Genomic DNA, 26121 nt, shown 5'->3' with positions numbered 1-26121 from the left:
TTTTTAAGTGAGAATTGGATGTCAGTTTAAAGCTATTAGTTCCTTAAACATCAGCTAATTGTGTTGAATCTTGGCAGATTTTCCATGTGGCAATATGGTTGCTAGTCTGAGTGAAAATTTGGCACAGTTTGGGTTCAGAATGAAGATTGCAAGCAAAGTGCAAAATATGGGCAACAGTTGGGGTAGATGTTTGTGCTCTGACAGTAACAGAAAAATAACAGAATAGTGGTGACTGTGTATCTTCCTCCACTTTCTGAGTTCAGTTTCCTCTGAAGCAAATGGATCTGAAGCCCCCAGTATACTGTAGACTTCACACTGCTGTCGAGAGAAGTATCTGTGTGAAGATGATTTAAAAAATTCATCTTTTTTGTTTTAATTTTCACCACTCTAATTACTGCTACGTGGAGTTGAAACATCGCACTGACTCTTATTATAAAGTCATTGGTCAACTCAGTTCAAAAGGGCAGTGAATGAATGATTTTTACATTAATAGGATCTACATTTTGCAGGAGCTTTAATGCTTTGTTAGTGAATGAAAAAGCACTAAATTAAAAGCTGCGTTCTGCTTCCACATCACAATGCTCTTACTGCACACACCCACTCGCTTGTACATTTTTTTTACTCTCTGAGTGCCAAGCAGTGACATCCTCTGCAGTCACCAGTACAGCATGATCTCTTCTGCACACAGAAAGCACAAATCCTGTTATGTTCCTAAAGGGTGAGTCACTTCCTAGCAATAATCCAGAGATGCTATTTATTGCTGTTCCACCAATGTGAGGCTGGTGTCTTTCACAGCAGATATGAGACACCGCCTCCCCCTGGCTATCCATTAATCAAGAATTGTTGCGAAATGTACACAGTGTGGCAGTACGGTTTGTAACTGGGGTTTCAGCTGTCTCTAATTTATGGCAATTAAGAATTTTTCATGAGCGTTTGTTTTATTTGTTGCTCAACTACTTCCTCTCGTACTTGATAAGCATAAAGATTTGTAGAAAGCCAGCAACCGCCTTGTTAAAGCACGGCCAAGTTTTTTTTTTGTGTGTGTGTTCTTGTTCTTTTGCTTGATCACAACAAGTTTCCAGGAGAGAGTCCAAAACTGTGAACTCCTCTTACATGAAGCAAATTTAATATGACAATAAATAACAAAAGCTGATGGAAACCTGAATAAGTGTGAAGTGCTAGTGGCATAGTAGAGAGTCCTGCCCGGCAGTATCCTGACTGACTTGAAAGGTGCTTTAACAATGCAAAGATTTTGTTTAATCTTGTCTGTTTCAATGGCTTTCCATAGTATCTGCAATGTAAATTGGGGGCATGTGCATGACTGTGTGGGCAGGTCCCGTTAATAGTGTTAGTGGCATCTAGCTGATGACAGCCACAGATCCACTATCTCGTCTGAGATGGGGGGAAGTGGCACTGGAGCGCCACAGGGGACTGCCCTGTCTCTGTTTCTGTTCACACTGTACACCTCAGACATTCAGTATAAATCATTCTTAATCACTTGCAGTTCTCTGATAACTCTGCGGTGGTTGGGTGTATCAGAAACGAACTGGAGTCGGAGTACAGAGGACTGGTAGACAAGTTTGTGGAGAAGTGTGGGAGGAATCACCTGCTCCTGAATGTGGCCGGAATCAGGGAGATGGTGATTGATTTTAAGAGGAAGAGGACTGTGACAAATCCTGTATATATCCTGGGAAAAGAAGCTGTGGTGGTGGAGATGTACAAATACTTAGGTGTTCACCTTGACAACAGACTTGACTGGAAAACCAATACCAAGGCTGTTTACATGAAGGTGATGAGCAGACTATTTTCTAAGGAAGCTGAGATCCTTCAGTGTATGCGGCAGGATGTTGGAGATCTTTTACCAGTCTGTTGTAGTGAGTGCAGTCTTCTTTGTGGCTTTATGTTGGGGGAGCAGCATTGGTGCTGGTGATGCAAAGAGACTAAATAAACTCATCAAAAAGGCTGGATATGTGCTTGGCTAGAACCCGGAACTTTTGAGTTAATAGTGGAGAGGAGATCACTAAACAAACTGTTATCCATTATGGACAATCTGGCTCATCCGCTCCATGACCTACTGAATAAGCAGTGGAGCACCCTTTCAAACAGACTCATTCAGCTCCGCTGTCACAAGGATCGTTACACAAAATCTTTCCTACCAAATGCAATAAGCATATACAACAGTTCATCTCTGTGGGACAGGAGAGCACACATCATAGTACAATAGTCTCAGTTCTATTATTTTGTACATTAAAATTGCACATTGGTAAATTATTATTGTATATATTATTCTGTACTTTATTATTAGTTAAGTCTGCACACTGCTAAGTGTGTTTTAAAATGTTACTGCTGTAACGAAAGAATTTCCCACTCTGGATCAATGAAGTATTTTTTATTATTATTATTAATAATAATAATGATGGCAAAGTATTTGTGTTTCTGTAATAACAAAAGTGATTATAGATGTTTTATTCTTATTTATAGTGTTTTAATAAACTTTTCTTATTTTAAAACTCTCAGGTTTTACTTAATTCAACCTGTGTTGCATTTATTTCAATAATACATTTATTGTAAGAGGTTTATCAATCATACTTCTAGACTTCAGAAGACACAAAACCTGCTTACTTGGGCGCTGAGCTCCTAAGTGGAGCATACACCATCAATGGCCTCCTGGTTTCATTGTTCTCTGAAGTAAATGGTACAGAGGAAATGTCAGGGATAAGTTTTTTACGCAGAGAATGGCGAGTGCGTGGGATGGGCTGCTGGCAATGATGGTGGAGGCAGAAATTATAGGTAGTCCGTGAGCCAGGACTCCAAATGTGGGCCACCGGTACCATCTAAGGGGAATAATTCTTATAGTGATTTTAGGCAAGGTCTAGACCTCTAGTCTAGTGCTAGAAAATCTGTAATAGCAGTGCAGCAGTGGTAGTTTTCTGTGTGTTATAGATGTTGTGTTTGACACATACAAGGAGAACTCTATCAAGAATAGTGAAAGATCTCTACGGGGTGAAGAGACTGGTCATGAGTTGCAAGGTATCACAGGCACACAGATGGTGAGGCAGTGGAGGAGCTTCCTGACCAAAGTCAGTAACAAAAATAGTCTCATTACCTTCATAGTCCATGAATGGAGGAAGGCGGAGTACAGAGCAAAGCTACAGGAGAAGATTCTGTATGCAACTGTGAATGACGAATGTTACAGAATCACATGTCAAGACAGTGAGGAGGTGTCAGCTCTTCAGTGTTAACAAGAAGCAGATGGCTGCCTACTTCTCCATGCTGCCCATGCCACAAGAGAGTGATACCAATCTGTAATGATCTGCTCAGAAGACACAGATGCCTTTATCATGTCTTTAGCATTTTGTGACAAGATTGAGGCTCCATTATTCCAGAAGTGTGGCACTAGAACCCGTACAAGGCTTGTAGACATCAGGAAGGTTGCTGCCACTGTTGGCATAGAAGTTTGTAGGGCTCTCATTAGGTTGCACGCATATACAGGATGTGACACTGTAAGCGCTTTTGCAGGCCAAGGGAGGACGTGCCCTAGAACTTCTGACCAGCAACAGGAAAACTCAGGACACATTCTTAGAGTTGGGTCAGGAATGGTACCTCTCCCCAGAACTGATGGATAAACTGGAAGCATTTACATGTCTCCTTTATGCCCCAAAAGCATCGACCACCAAGGTCAGTGAGCTCAGGTATCACCTTTTCTGTGCCAAAAAAGGTGAAATCAAAAGCCATCAACTTCCACCATGCAAGGACTGCTTAACAAAACATGCACAGTGAGCCACCTACCAGGCTGGTATATGGAGAAGATGTTTGGAGAAGGACCCACAAGTGCCAAGCGCTGTTGGCAGAGGATGGAAGATGGAGAGAGAAGAGGAAGCTGAACAGTTGGTGGTGCACTGGATGGAAGACCAGCCAGCACCCAATGCCGTCCTGGATCTACTGGCCCGTAACTGTCCAAAAAAATGTTCACTCCCAAGATGTATGTGTGTTGCAAGTGGCCTCAGGTGTACTGACATGTATAGACTGGCAGACTGTGAGAACCAGGCATCTACCTCAGAGAGTGGAAAGTTCAGATGAAGATGTGGAAGACGTGGAAAACTGGGAAATTTATTATGATTGCTAATAGGTTATGAAAGTATGGAAAACAAAGTATGGAAAGCAGTCTTTGATTAAATATATTCATTATACAACCAAATGTAGGTTATGGCCGTGTGGAACCCCACATTTGAATTATTGTACAGTAATTCTATATGCTATGACAAAAGCTTAAGATTGTTTTGAGTTGATACAACAATATGAAAAATATCATGACATTGATAGATTTCCAGAAATCTCTCCAAATGAGGTTTTTATCCTTATGGGTGGTGGGGTAACATTTTCTGCTGTACTGATGCTAATATGGAAAATATACAAAAACTGATTACTTATTTGAGTTCCTGAATAAATTCTCTACAAATCCATGTGATTATGTGTCCCAAGGTTTTTATTGACTTTTCCAAAATAAATAGCGGACAAATATTTTTCTTAAGATGAAATGATTCACTCTACTGAAATTGGGCACAGTACTGTGAGTGCCACCAATGACATAGTTCTCAATGTAGAATTTTAAAGCAACATTTGATGAAAAGTGCTTGAAATCAGCTATTATTGTGACAAATTTCAATGCTGAGGGATCACTGATGACAAAATACCATTAGGTTGAATATATATGTTGTACTTTATATTGGCCACTTTTCAGAAATGCTTATTTTAGGGTAGTGTTATGAAATGCATGATTTAAAAAAAGCTACCACTGGTGCAATGCTATCACATACTTTCTAACTCTGGAGATGTATACCGTGCCAAAAATCACTATGAGCACTATTCCCCTCAAATGGTACCAACCAACCCTACTGGCTCACGGACTAAGGATCTTTTAAGAGACTCCTGGATGGCTACATGGAGCTTAGAAAAATAGAGGGCTATGGGTAAAGCCTAGGTAGTTCTAAGGTAGGAACATGTTCAGCACAGCTTTGTGGGCCAAAGGACCAGTATTTTGCTGTATCTTTTCTATGTTTCTATGAAAGTTGTTATAGTTGCTATAGCATCTGGTCATTGATGACCTCAAAATGGTAACAGTCAAGACTCAGTGAGAGTACTACCATTAAATGTCAAGAGAAGCTTGTTGAAAGCGTAGACAGCTTCAAGTTCCTTCCAGTGAAAATTACCAGCTGCCTCTCCTGGTCCAATCACATTGATGTCGTGGCCAAGAAAGCTCACCTACTTCCTCAGGGAGCTAAAGAAATTTGGCATGTTCCCATCACCCTTACCAATATTTATAATGCATCATAGAAAGCCTCCTGTCTGGATGTAATATGGCTTAATATAGAACCTGCTTTGCACATGACCACAAAAAAAAACTGCAGAGAGTTGTGGACACAGCTCAGCATATCTCGGAAACCATTCTCCCCTTTACGGTCTCTGTACTTCCCATAGGCTCAGTGAAGCACCAGCATAATCAAAGACCCTACCCATCCCTAACATTCTACTTTCTCACCTCTCTCATCAGACAGAAGATGCCAAAGCCTGAAAGCATATACCACCAGGCTCAAGGTTAGTTTCTATTTCGCTGTTATCAAACCCTTGAGCAGACCTATTGTCCGATAAGATGGACTTTTAAACTCACAATCAACTCTGCTTGTTAGCATCATGGAGTCATAGAAACATACAGACAAAAACATGCCTGTCAGCCCTTCTAGTCCATGCTGAACCATTTAAACTGCCTTCTCCCATTAACCTGCTCTGGCACCATACCCCTACCACACGTACCTCTACAAACATCTCTTAAATGTTGAAACTGAGCTCGTATGCACCACTTGCTCTGGTAGCTCGTTCCACATTCTCACGACCCTCTGAATGAAGAAGTTTCTCCTCATGTTGTCCTTAAACTTTTCACCTTTCACCCTTAACCCATAACCTCTAGTTGTAGATCTTCTTGTTTACCTGCGCTTCTCTTTCTGTGTAGCCTTTATACTTTGTCCTGCATTGTTCTACCTCAATGCACTGTGTAATTATTTAATCTATATGAACAATATGCAAGAAAAGCCTTCACTGTATCTTGGTACATGCGACAATAATAAACCAATACCAATAGACACTGATATATTGATATTTCTGTGGCATGGGTGTACACCCAAGCCTGGGTTTTGTCTGCTCCATTAGTTGTGTTTGAAACTGTACAAGTAACTTCCATTCTTCTGATGGCAGCAGGGTCATGGATGTAATGGCTGAGGTTAATGGGCCTAATCTGCTGCTCTGGGGAATTTTTCCAGAAATATCTAAAGTGGATGATTGCTGTTTATGAATTCCATAAATGTTCCATTGAGTAGATATGTCACCAATTGCTCTTAGGCTTTCCACATGATCACTTCTGGTTTTAGTTTCACTAGGATTCATTTGATCAATGGTGCCTTTATGTCAAGAGCAGCCACTTAAATCTCATAAAATTAGAATTTACTTTCTCAGTTCATGTTCATTGAATATGAATTCAATGAGTTCATGGGTTAAGGGTGAAAGATGAAAAGTCTGATGGCAACATGAGGGGAAACTTCTTCACTCAGAGGGTTGTGAGAGTGTGGAATGAGCTGCCAGCGCACATGGTGCATGCGAGATCGACTCCAACATTTAAGAGAAGTTTGTATAGGTACATGGATGGTAGGGGTATGGTGCTGGTGCAGGTCGATAGGAGTAGGCAGTTTAAATGGCAAGATGTGGACTAGATGGGCTGAAGGGCATGTTTCTGTCCTGTACTTTTCTATGTCTCTGTGATTCTAACAAACATGGTTGATTGTGATTAAGTATCAATGAACAGTGATCCAGGACATGAAATTGAAAGCTGACATACATAAAACTTAACTTAAAAACTATAACAGGTAGGTTTCAAAGAGATCTCATGTCATCTGCGATTTTGAACTTGGGAAATACAGGAAATAATACATTTCTCTTAAAAGCAAGAAGTTTGGAAGGAAAAAAGATGGACTGAATTATCAAGGTGGAAGAGGAGATTCACAAGAGTGTTGCCTGGGATGGAGAGATTTTAGAGATGAGAGAAGTTAGGTCTGTTTTCCCTGGAATGAACGAGGAAGTAAAGGGTACAAGGTCGATATCTCTAAAATTATTGGACATAGGATAGCTTACAGGAAACTTTCTCCCTCATCCAAAGTAAATAAATTTAGATTTAGGGTAATAGGCAATAGACTTAAAGGGAATCTATAGGGGATTTTTTTCTTCCAGAGTCTGGTGAGCACCTGGAATATACTGCCAGAGAGAGTGGTAAAAGTTGAATTACTGACAGCATTTAAAAAGTGTCTGGAAAAGCATTTAAATCACCTTGGTATAGAAAGCTTCAGGAAGATGGGATTAAAATGGAGAGGTGACCAGTGGTCACATGATGAGATGAATGGCCTTCTTCCATGCTGAACGACTCAGAATCAGAATCAGGTTTATTATCACTGGCATGTGACGTGAAATGTAATTTAGCAGCAGCAGTTCAATGCAGTACATAACCTAGCAGAGAATAAAAAGAGAAAAAAAATAAAGATAATAATAAATAAATAAATAAATCACCATGTGTGTGTGTGTGTGTGTGTGTGTGTGTATGTATATATATATAGAACATCTTTATAAAAGTGCAAAAAACAGAAATACTGTATATTTTAAAAAGTGAGGTAGTGTCCAAGGGTTCAATGTCCATTTAGGAATCTGATGGCAGAGGGGAAGAAGCTGTTCCTGAATCACTGAGTGTGTGCCTTCAGGCTTCTGTATCTCCTATTTGATGGTAACAGTGAGAAAAGAGCATGTCCTGGGTGCTGGAGGTCATTAATAATGAACGCTGCCTTTCTGATTCTATTCTGATCAGCTGAATGACCTTTTTCCATGCTGAATGACTCTCTCACTCTGCCACTGATCAAAGACACCGGAATGGAGTTGATAACCTAACCTTGGTAGAACCAACAGAATGGCCCATTTCTATAGTATACATTCCTGTAAACCTTACTTAAAGATTTCTACATCTCAGTCATTTGGGCAAGTTAATGCTCTCAGGAGAAAAACTGAGAGGGGCAAAGAAAAGCGAAGTAAAAAAAAAATCACACACAATGACCAATTTATTAGGTACACCTGCTCATTAATGCTAATATCTATCAGCTGATCGTGTGGCAGAAACTCAATGCATTGAAAACATGCAGACTTGGGCAAGAAGTTCAGCTGTTGTTCAGACCAAACATCAGAAGGGGAATTAATGGGATTTTGACTGTGGAATGATTGCTGGGGGGTATCTCGGGTATAGCTGGTCTCCTGGGATTTTCATGCACAACAGTCTCTGGAGTTTACAGAGAATGGTGCAAGGAACAAAAGAAAATATTCAGTCAGCAGCAGTTCTGTGGGTAAAAGTGCTTTGTTAATGAAAGAGGTAAGAGGTAAATTGGCAGATTGGTTCAAGCTGATAGGCAGGTGACAATAACTCAAGTAATGCAAACAACAGGAATTCTACATGCATTACAATAGTGTTGTGCTGAAGAACATTGCTGAATGCACAACACATCGAAGCTGGAAGTGAATGGGCTACAACAGCAGAAGACCACAGACGTAAACTCAGTGGCCACTTTATTGTGAACAGGAGGTACCTAATAAAATGGGCACTGAGTGAATAAGCCTTTAGAGGTTTGCTTTACCTTTCTTTAGAATCCAGTACAAAGATTGTTGAACATTCCTGCCAGCAACGCGCACACTGAGCATCTGCTTATTTTCAGTTTGTGTTGTGACTGAATCACAACACAATTGCATTCTTGAGAAAATATTGTGAAGCAAAGATATTATGCAGTCAATGAATAAATACAATAAGGCTTCATTAAGTGTCACCTAAATGGGAAAAACATTGCCATTCATGCTTTATGATACAGACTTATGATCTTCAAACTGATGAATAAGTTCAAGGGCATTTGAAAACTAACAAATGCACAATTAGGTTCATGTTTCAGTCCGCTGCTTAGCATGCAATAGAAGAATTTTTCAAAGTTCTTTCTAACACAATCATTGCACCAAAAAATGTCACTGATCGCAAGTAGGGGATTCTGTAAATTACGAAAGTGAACGCTGATTTACTTGATTTACTTCTGTGGGATTGAAAGATGTCATTCATGATGTTCATGCCATTATGTCATCTTTTGAGATGCTGATGATTCTGGAAGGAAATTCGGATTTCTGTTCTCAGCAGTGAATTGTGTCCTATGCTGGGTAGATTTCATGCCTTCCTTTCCAAGAAAAACAAATGTGAAAGGTAATACTCAGGGGGATGATTTTGAGTCAAAATTCAGCACTAAGGTTCAATTATGGTCATACATAATATGGGTACTTTATATTCCTTCAGGAACGTTAAAGATTATACTGTATGCCCTTTACTATGTTTTGTGATAATAAGTCAATAAGATCCTTCAATTCCAGGTCTGATGGGCCTGGTCTAGCTTAATCTTGTTAATCTCAATATGGTAACAGTGGAGGCATTTTGATTAACGATCTGAGGGTATCAGGGTAATGTGTTCACTTCCATCTGGTATCCACCAATCCCTGCTACAAGTTCATACATGGCTCTAGGGTGGAAATGGATGGAAAATGGCGACTTAGCAGAAACAGTAGGGGATTGACTGTGCTTGTGGAAAAATATCAGAGCCAGAACAGGTTCCTTGATAAGGGAGTGGGCTGAAATAATGAAAATAAAGCTTTTATTGAAATAGATCAAAATAAATGGACTTCCCTTGTGCAATCTTTTCCTTAACCCTTTGTGTGTCATTATAATTTTCAGTCAAGATTTACTAAACTCTAAACCAAAACACTCAAAGTAAGGGCTATGGCTTGTTCACAATCATCAATAGGAAAGGCCAGGTGATGCAAATTTCAAAGCTTTATAAATACCCTGACTCCTCAAACCTTGTTCCAACAATCAGTAGCCATGGGCTCCTCTAAGCAGCTGCCTAGCACTCTGAAAATTGAAATAAATGATGCCCACAAAGCAGGAGAAGGCTATAAGAAGACAGCAAAGCCAGTTCCTCAGTTTGTAATGTAATTAAGAAATTGCACTTAACAGGAACGGTGGAGGTCAAGTTAAAGTCTGGAAGATGAAGAAAACTTTCAGAGGGAACTGTTCATAGGATTGCCAGAAAGGCAAATCAAAACCCCCGTTTGACTGCAAAAGACCTTCAGGGAGATTTAGCAGACTCTGGAGTGGTTCCACCGTTCTACTGTGCAGCGACATCTGCACAAATATGACCTTTATGGAAGAGTCATCAGAAGAAAACCTTTCCTGCGTCCTCACTACAAAATTCAGCATCAGAGGTTTGCAAAGGAACATCTAAACAAGCCTGATGCATTTTGAAACAAGTCCTGTGGACTGATGAAGTTAAAATAGAACTTTTTGGCCGCAATGAGCAAAGGTATGTTTGGAGAAAAAAAGGTGGAGAATTTCATGAAAAGAACACCTCTCCAACTGTTAAGCATGGGGGTGGATCAATCATGCTTTGGATTTGTGTTGCAGCCAGTGGCATAGGGAACGTTTCACTGGTAGAGGGAAGAATATATTCAATTAAGTACCAGCAACTTCTGGAAGCAAACATCACACCGTCTGTAAAAAAGCTGAAGATGAAAAGAGGATGGCTTCTACAACAGGATAATGATCCTAAACACACCTCAAAATCCACAATGGACTACCTCAAGAGGTACAAGCTGAAGGTTTTGCCATGGCCCTCACAGTCCCCCGAACTAAACATCATCGAAAATCTGTGGATAGACCTCAAAAGAGCAGTGCATGCAAGATGGCCCAAGAATCTCACAGAACTAGAAGCCTTCTGAAAGGAAAAATGGGTGAAAATCCCCCAAACAGGAATTGGAAGACTCTTAGCTGGCTACAGAAAGTGGTTACAAGCTGTGATACTTGCCAAAGGGGGTGTTACTAAGTCCTGACCATGCAGGGTGCCCAAACTTTTGCTTCAGGCCCTTTCCCTTTTTTGCTATTTTGAAACCGTAAAAGATAGAAATAAAAAGTAATCTTGCTTAAAATATTAAAGAAATGTGTCATCTTTAACTTTATGCCTTTTGGAAATCAAGTCATCTTTTACTCGCTTAGCTATTCATAGTAACAGAAATTTTGGCCAGGGTTGCCCAAATTTTTGCATGCCACTGTCTGTTGTCCTTTAGGGGAACATTAGGAATTTTTCTTCTGCACTACAATGCACAAAATGTTGGAGGACCTCAGCAGGTCAGGCAGCATCTGTGGAAAAGATGGTTTGGGGTGAGACTCTTTTGCAGGACTGGAAAGGAAGGGGAAAAGTCAGAGTAAGAAGTTGGAGGGAGGGGAGGAAGAAATACAAGGTGGCAGGTGATAGATGAAATTGGAAGAGGGGAGGGGGTGAAGTAAAGAGCCGAAAAATTGATTGGCGAAGAGATAAAGGGCTGGAGAAGGAGGAATCTGTAGGAGAGGACAGAAGACCATGGAAGAAAGGGAAGAGGGACGAAAACCAAAGGGAGTTGTTGGGCAGATGGGAGATAAGGTGAAAGAGGGAAACAACAATGGGGAATGGTGAGGGGGGCATTAGCAGAAATTCAGGAAATTGATTGTTATTTCATTAGGTTGGAAGCAACCCAGACGGAATATAAGGTCTGGTTCCTCCAAACTGAGTGTGGCCTCTTTGCGGCAGTAGAGGAGGCCATGGAGTGACATATGGGAATGGGAATGGGAGGTAGAATTGGAATGGGTGGCCACCAGGAGATCTTGCTTTTCTGTTGGATAGAATGAAGGTGCTGGGCGAAACGGTCTCCCAATCTCTGTCGGGTCTCACCGATATACAAGAGGCCACAATGGGAGCAGCGGATACAGTAGAAGACCCCACGCAAATTGTTGGCTTACCTGAAAGGACTGTTTGGGGCCTTGAATGGTAGTGAGGGAGGAGCTGTTGGGGCAGGTGTGGCACTTGTTTCGCTGATACAGATAAGTACCAGAGGGAGATCAGTGAAGAGGGATGAGTGGACAAGGGAGTCACGTAGGGAGCCATCCCTATGAAAAGTGGAAAGTGTGGGGGAGGGAACGAGATGTGCTTGGTGGTGGGATCCCATTGGAGATATTGGAAGTTAAGGAGAATTATGTGCTGGATGCAGAGGCTAGTGGGCTTTTAGGAGAGGACAGGAAGACAGGAAGGACAGATTGGTGTGGTGGCAGAAGGATGGAATGAGGGCAGATATGCACGAAATGGAAGAGATGCAGGTGAGGGCAGCACTGATGGTGGAAGAAGGGAAGCCCCTTCCTTTGAAGAAGAAGGACATCTCAGTTGTTCTGGAATGAAAAGCTTCATTATGAGCAATGATGTGGTGGAGATGGAGGAACTGCGAGAAGGGGTGGCATTTTTACAAGTGACAGGGTGGGAAGAGGTGTAGTTCAGACAGCTGTGAGAGTCAGTGGGTTTATAAGAGATATCAGACTGACTCCAGAGATGGATACAGAGAGATTGAGAAAGGGGAGAGAAGTGTTGGAAATGGATCAATTAAATTTGAGGGCAGGGTAGAAGTTGGAGGCAAAGTTGATGAAATTGACAAGCTCAGCATGGGTGCAGGAAGCAGCACCAATACAGTCGTCGATGTACTGCAGGAAGGGTCGTGAGTGATACTGGTTAGGCTTGGAACATGGACTGTTTCACATAGCTGATAAAAACGCAGACATAACTGTGATCTATGCACATGCCCATGGCTACACCTTTGGTTTGAAGGAAGTGGGATGAGATAAAGGGGGAATTATTGAGGGTGAGGACCAGTTCCGCCAGACAGGGGAGATTGGTGGTGGAGGCGAACTGGTTGGGTCTGTTGACCATAAAGAAGTGGGAAGCTTTAAGGCCCTTCCGATGCAGAATGGAGGTGAATAGGGACTGGACATCCACAGTGAAAATGAAACAACTGGGGCCAGGAAAACTGAAGTCATTGAAAAGATCAAGAGCATGTGAAGTGTCACAGATGTAGGGAAGAAGGGATTGAACCAGAGGGAATAAAACAGTGTCAAGGTATCCAGACACAACTTCACCAGGGCAGGAGCGGGCAGAAACAATGGGTCTACCTGGACAGTCAGGCTTATGGACCTTGGGTAGAAGGTAGAAATGGGAGGTGCAAGGTAAGGGAACTATGAGGTTGGTGGCAGTGTAGGGGGGATTCCACAATGTTAATAAAGTCAGTGATAGGATGGGAGATAATGGCCTGGTGCTCTTTTGTGGGGTTCAATCCAAGAAGTAAGTGAGAGAAGGTGTCTGAGAGTTACCGTCTGGCTTCAGCAAGGTAGCGGTCAGTCCGCCAGACTACTACCACACCCAACAGCTGTGGGTTTGATGGTGAGGTTGGGATTAATGCAGAGAGTGTAGAAAACCACACATTCAAAGGGAGTGAGGTTAGAATTGGAGAGAGGAGTGTTAAAGTTGATATGGTTGATGTCTCATTGGCAGTTAATGATTAAAAGATCCAGAGCAGGCAGAAGACCAGAGCGGGGTGTCCATGAAGAGGAGGAGGGTTGATGACAAGAGAAGGGGATATTGGTGTTAGCTGGAATTAGGCACAGAGGTGGAGGCGCAGAAGAAGAGAGTGGCGTCATGACGGCCATGGAACTCACTGAATTGTGGGTGCAGGGGTCAAAGTTGAGGTCTCTACTAAGGACAGAACAGTCTGCCTCAGAGAGGGAATGGTTGGAGGGAATTGTGAAGACCCAGCACGGATGAGAACAAGGATCAGAGAGGAGAAGAAGATTGGTAGAATTTGAGGAAAAAGAAGCATTGGGGTATTCAGGGAAGGGGGGATGGGAGAAAGATGGAGGTTCCATGTACTCCAAAGTTGATGCTGGGCCTGAAAGACATGGGATTGCACAGTGGTGGTGGGGTCTTGATCTTTTCAATGACTTTAAGTTCCTGGGCCTTGATCATCTTATTTTCACTATGGATGCTCTTGATCTTTTCAATGACTTGAAATTTCCTGGCCTCGATTGTCTCATTTTCGCTATGGATATCCATCTCCATACATGTCCATCCCCCATCAGGAGGGCTTTAAAGCTGTCCTCTTCTTTCTGCACTGCAGATCCAACTAGTTCCCCTCCTCCACCTCTCAACACTGTCTGGCAGAACTGGTCCTCATCCTTAATAATTTCTTCTTTTGCTCCTCAAGCTAAAGGTGTAGCCATGGGCACACACACAGCTCTGAGCTATGCATGCCTTTTTGTCAGCTACATGGACAGTCCAGGTTCCAAGCCTACACCGGTATTGCACCCCAACTCTTCCTATGCTACACTGACAACTGCATTGGTCCTTCTTCCTGCACCACAGCTGAGCTTGTCATTTCACCAGCATTGCTTCCAACTTCCACCCTGCCCTCAAATTTACTTGATCCACTTCCAACACGTCTCTCCCTGTTCTCAATCTCTCCGTCTTCATCTCTGAAGACAATTTATCTACAGGTATCTTTTACCACCCCACTTACTCTCACTTCTATCTGGAGTGACACTTCTTCCCACTGCATCACTTCCTATACCTCTCTTGTAAAAATGCCACCCTCTTCTCTCAGTTCCTCGGCCGCTGCATCAGCTCTCAAGATGAGGTTTTTCATTCCAGAATAACTGAGGTGTCCTCCTTCTTCAAAGAAAGGGGCTTTTCCTCTTTCCAAGACACTTCACCTGTGTGCCTATTGGGATCATCTATTTTATCCGGTGCTTCCAGTGTAGCCTCCTGTATATTGATGAGACCTGATGTAGATTGGGAGACGTGCCTCCTCTATGGGCAGAATCAGGTCACATTCCGGTTGGAGGAGCAACACCTTGTATTCATTCTGAGTAGCTTCCAACCTGATGGCCTGAGCATTGACTTCTCAAACTTCCCGTAATGTCCTCCCCCCATCCTTCATCATTCATCATTCTGCATTCCCATTTCCTTCTCTCACCTTATCTCCTTACCTGCCCACCTCCTCCTTTTGATAATCCCTCCCCTTCCCTTTCTTCTATGATCTTCTGTTCTCTCCCAGCAGATTCTCCCTTCTGCACCTCCTTCACCAATTGACTTCCCAGCTTTTTAATTCACTCCTACACCTCTCCTAGTTTCCTCTATCATCTACCACCTTGTACTTCATCCTCGCCTCCCCCTACCTTCTTGCCCTGACTTCTCCCTTTTCTTTCCAGTCCTGACGAAGGGTCTCAGCTCAAAACGTCAACTATATACTCTTTTTCCATAGATACTGCCTGACCTGCTGAGTTCTTCCAGCATTTTGTGTGTATTGCTTCGGATTTCTAGCATCTGCAGATTATCTTGTGTCTGTTCTCCATTCTCTTCTTGAAAAAGTAGGATTTGTTAAAACTAATCACTGTTGCATTTGCCCATAAAACGTGGTATTTCAGAAACATCACCATTTATATACAAAGCCAGTTTTCATCATTCCATGGTGTTGTACCTATTTTCTGACTCCACTCTTGATGGTCTCAAGCCCAGGTGTGAAAGGAGAAGGATTGAGCATGTGGCTAGGAATTCCATCCCCTAAAAACCCAAAACACCAGAAACACCAACGGAATCTCCAAAAACCACATCACTGGGAGAGAAACAATCATTTCCTAGAAGACATTGGGTGGTGAAATCTGAAAGCCCATGGAAGCCACAGGGCCCCTCAACCAGGACTCACATGGAATGAAAAGACCGTGTATACTGGCCCAGGACAGAAGACTCTGGTGAGCTGCTGTCGGTGCCTCATCGGGGTGATGGGGCTAAGTAGTAGTAAGCAAGTACATGTCTTCTCTCCGTGTTTTCTTTCCTTATATTCTACATGTTCCTCACAGAAACTGAGCTGGTAATCTCCTTATTGGTCATTGATTGTGGTTCAATTCCTTCTGCTGTCTGTAAAGAGTTTGTACATTCTCCCCGTGACTGTGTCGGTTACCTCAGGGTGCTCTTCTTTCCTCACACATTCCAAAGATGTATGGATAGGTTTAGTGAGTTGTGGGTGTGCTATGTTGGCATGGAAAGCATGGTGACAATTGTGGTAGTCCCCAGCACAATCCTTGCTGATTTGATTTGATGCCAAATGACACATTTCACTATACAGTATGTTTCAAAGTTTCAGAACTCTACCCATCTAGGACTACATCAATGTTTGCAATTGGATTTTTTCTGGTCTTCACTAGAATATGTTGTGAAATTTGTTGTTTTTCAGCAGCAGTACAGTGCAATACATAACAATAAAAAATACAATAGGAGTAGAAATTATATAATTATATAAATCAGTGGTGCAAAAAGAGAAAAAAATATATCGTGAGGTAGTGTTCAGGGGTCAATGTCGATTCAGAAATCTGATGGTAGAGGGAAGAAGCTGTTCCTAAAATGCTGAGTGTGTGTTTCAGGCTCCTGTACCTCCTCCTTAATGGCAGCAATGAGAAGAAAGCACGTCCTGGGTGACGGGAGTCCTTAACGTTGAATGCAGACTTTTTAAAGACATTGCCTTTTGAAGACGTCCTCAGTGCTGGTGAGGTTATTGCCCATGCTGGAGCTGGCTGAGTATGCAACTTTTTATAGCTTTTTCCAATACTGTGCAGTGGCCCCTTCATAGCAGACAGTGATGCAACCAATTAGAATGCTCTCCACAGTACATCTGTAGAAATCTGCTAGAGTCTTTGGTGACATGCCAAGTCTCAAACTTCTAATGAAATATAACTGCTGTCATGCCTTCTTTGTAATTGCATCAATGTGTTCGGCCCCGGCTTGAGAAATACGGGATATGTTTGGTATGTTTTTCAGTTTATCAGAGAATGAGGACACATTAATACGGTTGCATTGCACTATCAATTTTTCTGTCCCTCATAAAGGACACATCATTGATTTGTCCCATAAAATCCGAGTACTCATGGGTTGTGCTGCTTACAGAAGTGGACTTAATTCTAGTATAAATATCAGTTAAGATCTTTTACATCCCTCCTGGCACTTTTCAGTTTTGCTGTCTTTCCTGATGATGTAAAGTCTAATTTCATGTGGATCTCTTGTCCATAGACTTTGTCATACTTGAACCATTGTGGCAAATTGGGGGCAAAACAACGTACAGCCATTTTTTTCCATTCTGTTATTGGGTTTTCTTGAGTGTTCACTGTTGCCTTCTCCCTGAAGAAGAACACAAGAAGCTGGCCATGTCAGGATTCATAAACAATGATTACAATTATCATGCTAATAAGGTAAAGGAGCAAAGAATTAAAGTGTGCTAGCATGCATTAACAGAAATGAAATATTTGACAAAAGGCTGTTAATTACTCAAAAAAAAACTCAATTCCTCAAACATGAAGCATGTGACATCTTAAACGCCCATATTTGACATTTATTCAAATATGGTCCTTAGATACAGAATCGCCATATTTTTAAAGCAATTTTATTATCTAACCATGTAACTTAGGTAGAAATATAATTTTCTCTGTGGTTCCCAATGAGATCACCAAACTTATTTCACTACTGCTGGGATATCCTGAAGATTATTAAGGTCTTACACACTGACCAGTTGCATATGATGGTACTCAGATCAGCACATTCCCTGTTTCTCTTCTTTTGATTGGCAGAACTTTCACATCAGCTCCAGAGAGAGTGGCCTTTTGTGTCCTTCTGTAATGAGTTTCAGCCACTTCCATCCTTTTCCATAAATTTGGTTATGTCTATGTAACCCATTAGGCTGAGATAGATCATAGATTCATAGAGCACTACAGCAGGAAAACAGGTCCTTTGAGCTATCTAGCCCTGGTCTGCTAGTCTCATTTACCTGAACCCAAGCTATTGCTCTCCATTCTTCTCTCATCCACGTACCTATGCAAACTTCACTTAAATATTACAACCAAACTCACATCTACCCACATCTGCTTGGCAACTCGTTCCAAACTCGTGTGATAGATATTCACTATCCAGGGCCAAAGAGCCTTTTTGTCAAGCTCAGCTTTCTAACATAGCATCTAATCCTTGTAGAGATCAAAGAGTTGTTTCTGAGTAAGTTAAACTTCTAGAAAATATTCTTTGTTCAGCTTCTTATCATAAATATGAACCTATCTTCAGTTCTTAATGTAAATGGCAAGCAAGAATCAGTCTGAAGTTAAAAGTACAGCTTTTCAAACAAACAGCACTGTCTATAGAGCACAGGACATTACCCCACAGCAGAGGGCTGGTTATAGTGTAAAACAATGGGGTTATGTTAATTGGCCTGCTTCAAACCAGACAATGCTGGCTAAGGTATTTAGTTCAAGGAAGCTTGCAAACCAAATTGATACTCTCACTTCACTTAGCACATCAGAAAGCTGATCCATTAATAGTGGGATGATTTGTGTAGTCAAAGAGTAGGCTTCGCAATATTAATTGTGGATATCTGGGAACTCTGTCCACGGAGATTTTAGAGCACCAGAGTGAAAAAACATCAGAAAAAAACTACATGTATGTGAAGTCACCGATTTGCAAAAAAAAGAGTATAAATATTAGAGAGCAATCAGGCTTGTTCAGAATGGTCAAGGAACAGCAAGAAGAATGCCAGGAAGACAGGGAGATTGGAATCCATTCCTCTGCCTTCAATTTCTGTAATTTGTTGGATTGTAGTTTTAGTTTTTAGGAATTGTACCTGTGTTTTGGAAATTCTTCACGTTTTAGAAACCATTTGTAACTTGAAAATGTTTAATAAGTACATGACCTTGAAAGGTGTTTTAAGAATTTTATCTGTATTTAAACATGTATCACTAAAAATAAATGAACTGTGTTTAAACTACTTTGTCAGCCGGAAGTATCTTCTCCTTGGTCAGGAATGGGGGTGGGGGGAGCCCACTGCTCAAATAATGGGGATTAACAGCTAAACCCATCATAGAGAATTGACAGGGATGTGATCTAACCTTTGAAGAGTAAGTGGCTATATTACAACCTTACATTAAAGAGGGTAACCATAGCTATCTATATCTGATTGGACTTAAAATCTTAGTGGTCAGCAAACCCAATACCGTCATACTCACACCATCCTCTGAGTAAAGGGGTTTCCCCTCAGATTCCCCTTTAAGTATTTCACTTTTCACCCTAAACCCATGTCCTCTAATTCTTGTCTCATCCAACCTGAGGGGAAAGGTATGCAAACATCCATGCTATCTATACCCTTCATGATTTTGTATATCTTGATAAGATCTCTCTTCATCTTCTTGTGCCTCCATGACACAACAGTAGCAAACAAGAGAAGTCAAAGCCAACATAAAAGCCAAAGAGAGGGCATAGAATAGAACAAAAATTAGTGGGAGGTTTTGGGATTGGGAAGCTTTTAAAAACCACCAGAAGGTAACTAAAATGTCATTAAGAAGGTAAAGATGGAATATGAATGTAAGCTAGCCAATACTATTAAAGAGGATACCAAAGATTCTTCAGATAGATAAAGTATAAAAGAGAGGCAAGAGTGGATATCATACTACTGGAAACTGATGCTGGAGTTGTAGTAATGGGGGACAGAGAAGTGGTGGATGAACTTCATAGTGGAAGACACTAGCAGTATGGTGGAAGTTTCAGGTGTCAGGAGTCATGAAGAGTATGAAGTTACCATTACTAGAGGGAAGGTTCTTGGGAAACTGAAAGATCTGAAGGTAGATAAGTCACCTGGACCAGATGGTCTACACTCCAGGGTTCTGAAATAGATGGCTGAAGAGATGGTGGAGGCATTAGTAATGATCTTTCAAGAATCGCTAGAATCTGGAATAATTCATGAAGACTGGAAATTTGCAAATGTCACTCTAGGGAGAGAGGCAGAAGAAAGGAAACTATAGGCCTGTAGTATGACTTCAGTGATTTGGAAGATGTTAGAGTCAATTATTAAGGATGAGGTCCTAGGGTACTTGGAGGTACATGATCAAATAGGCCATTATCAGCATGGTTTCCTCAAGGGAAAATCTTGCCTGTTAGAATTTTTTGAAGAAATAACAACAGGATAGACAAAGGAGAGTCAGTTGATGTTGTGTACTTGAATTTTCAGAAGGCCTTTGACTAGGTGCCGCACATGAGGCCGCTTAACAGGTAATAAGCCCATGGTATTACAGGAAAGATTTTAGCATGGATAAAGCAGTGGCTAATTGGCAGGAGGCAAAGAATGGGAATAAATGGAGTCTTCTCTAGTTGGCTGTTGGTGACTAGTGGTGTTCAACAGGGGTCTGTGTTAGGACCAATTCTTTTATGTTATATGTCAATGATATAGATGTTGGAATAATGGCTTTATTGCAAAGTTTGCAGACATATGAAGGTAGGTGGAGAGGCAGGTAGTTTTGAAGAAGGAGGGAGGTTACAGGACAGACAGATTAGGAGAATGGGCAAATAAGTGACAGATGAAATATAGTGTTGGGAAGTATTGTCATGCACTTTGGAAGAAGAAATGAAAGGGTTGACTATTTTACAAATGGAGGGAAAATACAAAAAAAAAACTGAGGGGCAAAGTGACTTGGGAGTCCTTGTGCAGGGTTCCCTAAAAGGTTAATTTGCAGACTGAGTCTGTGGTGAGGAAGGCAAATGCAATGATAGCATTCATTTCAAGGGGACTAGAATATAAAAGTAAGGATGTAATGTTGAGACTTTATAAAGCACTGCTGAGGCCTCACTTGGAGTATTGTGAGCAATTTTGTGCCCTTCATCTTAAAAATGATGTACTGAACTGGAGAGGGTTCAAAGGAGGTTCATGAAAATGATTCAGGATTGAATGGCTTGTCATATGAAGAGCTTTTGATCCCTCTGGCCTTGTATTCACTGGAATTCAGAAGAATGAGGGGTGACCTCATTGAAAACTATCGAATGGTGAAAGGTCTTAATAGAGTGGATATGGAGAGGATGTTTCTTATGATGGGAGAGTCTCAGACCAGAGGACGCAGCCTCAGAATAGATGGGTGTCCTTTTAGAATAGAGATGAGGAGGAATTTCTTTAGCCAGAGAGTGGTGGATCTGTGGAATCCTTTGCCACAGGCAGCCAGACAGCTGTGGGGGCCAAGTCTTCATGTATAATTAAGGCAAAGTTTGATAGATTCTTGATTGGTCAGGGTAAGAAGGGATATAGGGAGAAGGCCCGGGGACTGGGGCTGAGGAAAATTAGTTTGGCCGTAATGAAATGGCAGAGCAGACTCAATGAGCCAAATGGCCATTTTCTGCTCCTATCTCTTATGGTTTTATGGTCTTATAAGGTAAAATCAATGACATAGGCAATAACAGGGCTTTGCTTACAGATGAACTCAATGCCTTCTATGCTCACTTTACCATCAAAACATGGAGCAAACATCACAAACTCCCACAGCCCCTGATGAATCTGCAGTCTCTGAGATCGATGTGTGAGCATCCTTCATGAGGTTGAACCCTTGGAAAGCATCTGCCTCAAATTGGGTACCTGATCAAGGTCTAAAGACCTGTGCTGGGCAACTGGCTGGAGCGTTCACTGAGATCTTCGGCACTCTGAGGTACCACCTGCTTCAAGTAGGCTTCAAGTATATTGGTGCTGAAGAAGAATGTGGTAACCTGCCTTATTGACTATCATCCAGTCGCATTTACATCCACAGAGATGAAGTATTTGAGAATTGGTGATGACACATATCAACTCCTGCCTGAGAAGCAACTTGGGTCCACTCCAATTTGCCTACTCATTGACTCTTCACTCAACCTGGAACATCTGGAGAGAAAATCTGCACAAATCAGTATGCTTTTTCTTGAGTACAGCTTGGCATACAATGCTATCATCCCCTCAAAACTAATCAATAAGCTTCAAAACCTTGGCCTCAATATCTCCTTGTGCGATTGGATCCTCGATTTCCTTACCTGCAGACCCCAGTTCATTCAGATTGCAAATAAAATTTCCTCAACAATCTCTATCATCACGATTCACCACAAGGCTGTGCGTTTAGCTCTCTGCTCTACTCGCTTTATACTAATGACTGTGTGGCTAAGCACAGCTCCAAAGCCTTGTTCAAGTTTGCTGATGAGACCACTATTGTAGGCTAAATCTAAGGTGGTGACATATCAGCATGTAAGAGGGACATTAAAAACACTGGCTGAGTGGTCGAGTGGTCCCACAAGAACAACCTCTTTCTCAATGTCATCAAGACCAACGAGTTGATTATTGACTACAGGAGGAGGAAACCAGAGGTCAATAAACTAGTCTTCTTCAGGGGATCAGAGGTGGAGAGGGTCATCAGTTTTAAATTCCTTGATGTTATCATCTCCTTGGACCTGTTCTGGGTCCAGCACATAAGTGCATTTATAAAGAAAAGGTGGAAGTGCCTCTACCCTGAGGAGGTTGCGAAGATTTGGCATGATATCTAATATTTTGACAAACTTCTATAGATATGCGGTGGAGAGTATATTGACTGGCTGCATCACAGCTGGTATGGAAACACCAATGCCCTTGAATGGAAAATCCTACAAAAAGTAATGTATATGGCCCAGTCCATCACGGGTAAACCCCTCCCCACCATTGACCACACTTACACAGACAGATATTGCAGAAAAGCAGCATCGATCATCAAGGACCCCCACCACGCAGGTCATGCTGTTTTTTTGCTAATGCCATCAGGAAGAAGGTACAGGTGCCTCAGGACTCACACCACCAGTTGATGAATAGTTATTAACTCTCAGCCATCAGGATTTTGAACTAAAGGGGATAACTTCACTCAACTTCACTTTCCCCATCACTGAAATGTTCCCAAAACCTATGGACTCACTTTCAAGGACTCTTCATCTCATGTTCTCAATATTTATTACTTATTTATTATTGTTATTATTATTTCTTTCTTTTTGTATTTGCACAGTTGTTGTCTTTTGCACACTGATTGACGTCCAGTTGGTGCAGTCTTTCATTGCTTCTATTATGGTTATTGGATTTATTGAGTATGCCCACAGAAAATCAATCTCAGGGCCATGTATGGTGACATGTATGTACTTTGATAATAAATTTACTTTGAACTTTGAACTTTTGACACCCTACTAATCAAGAACCTATCAACCTCTGGTTTAAGTATATTCAATGACTTGGCCTCCACAGTCATCTGTGGCAATGAATTCCACAGATTCCCTACCCTCTGGCTAAAGAAATTCCTCCTCATCAACTTCCTTGAGAAAGGGAAAAAAAGACTACTTTCCCTTATATCTTTTGGTCTTTACACATGAGCCTCCCTGAGCTGTGCAGCAGTGCATTAGTAATCACAAATGACACTGAGTGCTTATTTTCACAGTGGATTTGCCAGCTACAAGAGTGTAACTAGCTGGTAAGCAATTTATCATTTCAAGGTTACTGGAAAACAACAGCCCTAATCAAATGATTATGAACAGCCCACATAAACTTAGTGTTTAAGCTTTTGTGTGTAGATTACTAATATTTGAAACAGCTTTCTCGCCTTCTCCATTTCATAGCCAAGAAGCTTCAATTACTACAGTGGCAGAAAGACTAATCTCAATTTGCCACGAAAAGTTCCTGAATATACTCACAGCCGTTGGCAAACTTTAGAAGCACCACAATTTTATGGATGGATGCTGACACTATTAGATTTCCAATTGCAATGGCTGCCCTGTAGTTCCAATGAAAACTGTGGACTTCCTTATGGGCACCTACCAACATTGCTAGGAGCTCAACAACGCTTAATAAAATAAATATTGGCAACTTTAAATGCTGTAAATTGTGCCAGCAATAACCTGGATTGAAATAAATGTACCATTATCAACTAATACAATCAGAGTACTTTGCTTTCATGTTGCAGCCAAGGGAAATTTTTGCAGAAGCTACAGAAGGTATTTTAAAAATCAATTGTTTTGGAGTCTTGATTCATATTGTACTTGATGTCTGAGAGTTCTGAGGTCCACAGAGAAAAGCAGGAAAGCTCTACCCACTGCTAAAAGTGCTGATAAGATACTGAAGATATACAGTACACACTTGACCACATCAGCCTCTGGGATTAGACGCTCCAGTTCTCCGGAGTATAGCTAGCTGATGCAATCCTTTTCATGATTCTGGCCACTACGCTAACTGGCGGCCATGTTTTGATGCCAAAATTTGGATATTTAAAGAGTAGGTTTGGTGCTTAATCGTCAATGATTTGGCTCTGCTTGCGATTTCATCTAGGATTTCTGTCTCATTTGGAATCTCATCTAGTCTCATCAAGTTCTCGTCTCGCATGTAGTCAAGAATCCTGTTCTTGAAATCATATCTCGATCCTAGTCTCAGATACTCCAGTACTTGGGTCCCATCATCCTCACTAGGCCTCTCCTCACAAAAGAAGGGTTTTCTCATATGTACATTTTCATTATAGGGAGCTTTGGGAAGAGAAAAGCATAGTAACTACTACCCAAAAAATCATGATAAGGCAAGATATTATTGTCCATTAAAAATATGTTCTGTGATAACTTTTGTACAAGATAAGGAAAAGATGAGTCGCATTTACTGAATGAGGAACAGAAGAACTTATTTCTCCGAAGTCTACATGGTTATCTACTGGGACAGTTCTGCCTGTGACTATTAAACTTTAGCTTTTATGGCAGAGATCCATCCCTAGCAGCTGTTGGGGTTCTGTGTTATGTTATCCATAGAGACTGATCTGACATGTTTTTATTTGAATGAACTGGAAAGTTTTTTTCAAAGAACTGAAGCAATATACATGACAATGTAACAGCCATGTGATAAGACCATCCAATTCTGTCATTTTGTCATTTATTCTGATAGTCATTGACTTGAACCATTAATTATGTCTTTGCCTACAGATGCTGAATGTTTCCAACATTTCCTGTTCAGATTTCAGATTCCAGAATCTGCACATTTTTACATTTCTTTTGCAGTACTGTCGCCAAATTTGATTTTTTTTTCCAAGCGGTAAGCTGCTGTTGGTAATGGAACAGACTGAGTATACATCTGTACAAATTTTCCTCCTGGAAGACTCTGGCACGAATAATCACTAGCATGACTTATTTATTTATTTATTTATTTATTTATTACTGAGATACAGCGTGGAGTGGGTCCTTCTGGTCCTTCGAGCCACGTCGTCCAGCAATCCCCTGATTTAATCCTAGCTAATCACAGGACAATTTACAATGAACAATTAACCTACCGATCGGTACACCTTTAGGGAGGAAACTGGAGCACCCGGAGGAAACCCATGAAGTCACGGGGAGAACGTACAAACTCCTTACAGGAAATGGTGGGAAATGAACCCTAGGCTGCTGGTACTTTAAAGAGCGGTGTTAACCACTACACCACCATGCTGCGCCCTACTAGAGCTGCACTCTGATTTGTTCTACAAATGTAATAAATAGATCAATTTAATACTTATGCATCACATCATTTCACATCAGAAAGATCCTTTTACATTTGAATGAACACATTTACAAAGTAGTAGGCTCTTTAATGTAGAACTAAAATCTCTATTAATTATGGCAAAAAAAATAACAAAATCACCTTTTATTCTATTAAAGCAAAATCACATTAAAACCATCCTACTATTTGCGAAATGTGCTCTTCTTTGTCTTTTTCTGAAGTGTCTCCCATGTGCAGCTTGAAGTTCACCATCAGAGGAGGGAGTTATCATAAACAGGAGAAACTCTGCAGATGCTGGAAATCCAAACAAACACATACAAAATGTTGGAGGAACTCAGCAGACCAGGCAGCGTCTATGGAAAAAAGTACAGTCACTGTTTTGGGGTCAAGACCCTTCTTCAGGACTGGAAAGAAGGGGAAGACGCCGGAATAAAAAGGTAGGGGGAGGGGAAGGAGGCTGGCTGAGAGGTGATAGGTGAAGCCAGGTTTGTTGGAAAGATGAAGGGCTGGAGAAACGAGAAGAAGAAATCTGATAGGCGAGGAGTGTGGACCATAGGAGAAAGAGAAGCAAGAGGGGACCCAGGGGGTGTTGATAGGCAGGTAAGAAGAGGTAAGAGGTCAGAGTGCGACATAGAAGTGGTGGTGGGGGGTGTGAGGGAAAAATTTTACTTGCTTCTGCATTACAAAACATTGCTGGCTCTTTCCCTGAGGCAGCTGTTTTGTGTAGAGGCAATGCTGATGCATATGTGAATCTTGATTCTAGGAAACCCAATGACGTAC

At 41.4% G+C, this 26121-nt stretch overlaps 1 long non-coding RNA gene across 4 annotated transcripts in view; it reads left to right on the top strand.

Moving 5' to 3' along the window:
- The window catches only part of LOC140197993 (uncharacterized), a 78718-nt gene that overhangs the window by 2252 nt on the left and 50345 nt on the right, over positions 1-26121 (top strand). For 3 of the 4 annotated variants that reach the window (XR_011886082.1, XR_011886080.1, XR_011886079.1), the window contains exon 2: positions 16433-16586. This is a non-coding gene — a long non-coding RNA (uncharacterized lncRNA). Of the gene's footprint in view, positions 1-5551; positions 5596-16432; positions 21264-26121 lie in introns of those variants that run through there. The other variant, XR_011886081.1, reaches the window with a different exon arrangement.

This window comes from Mobula birostris, chromosome 5, assembly GCF_030028105.1.
Source record: "Mobula birostris isolate sMobBir1 chromosome 5, sMobBir1.hap1, whole genome shotgun sequence".
Taxonomy (NCBI): Eukaryota; Metazoa; Chordata; class Chondrichthyes; order Myliobatiformes; family Myliobatidae; genus Mobula; species Mobula birostris.
This window is presented reverse-complemented; position numbering and strand designations above follow the sequence as displayed.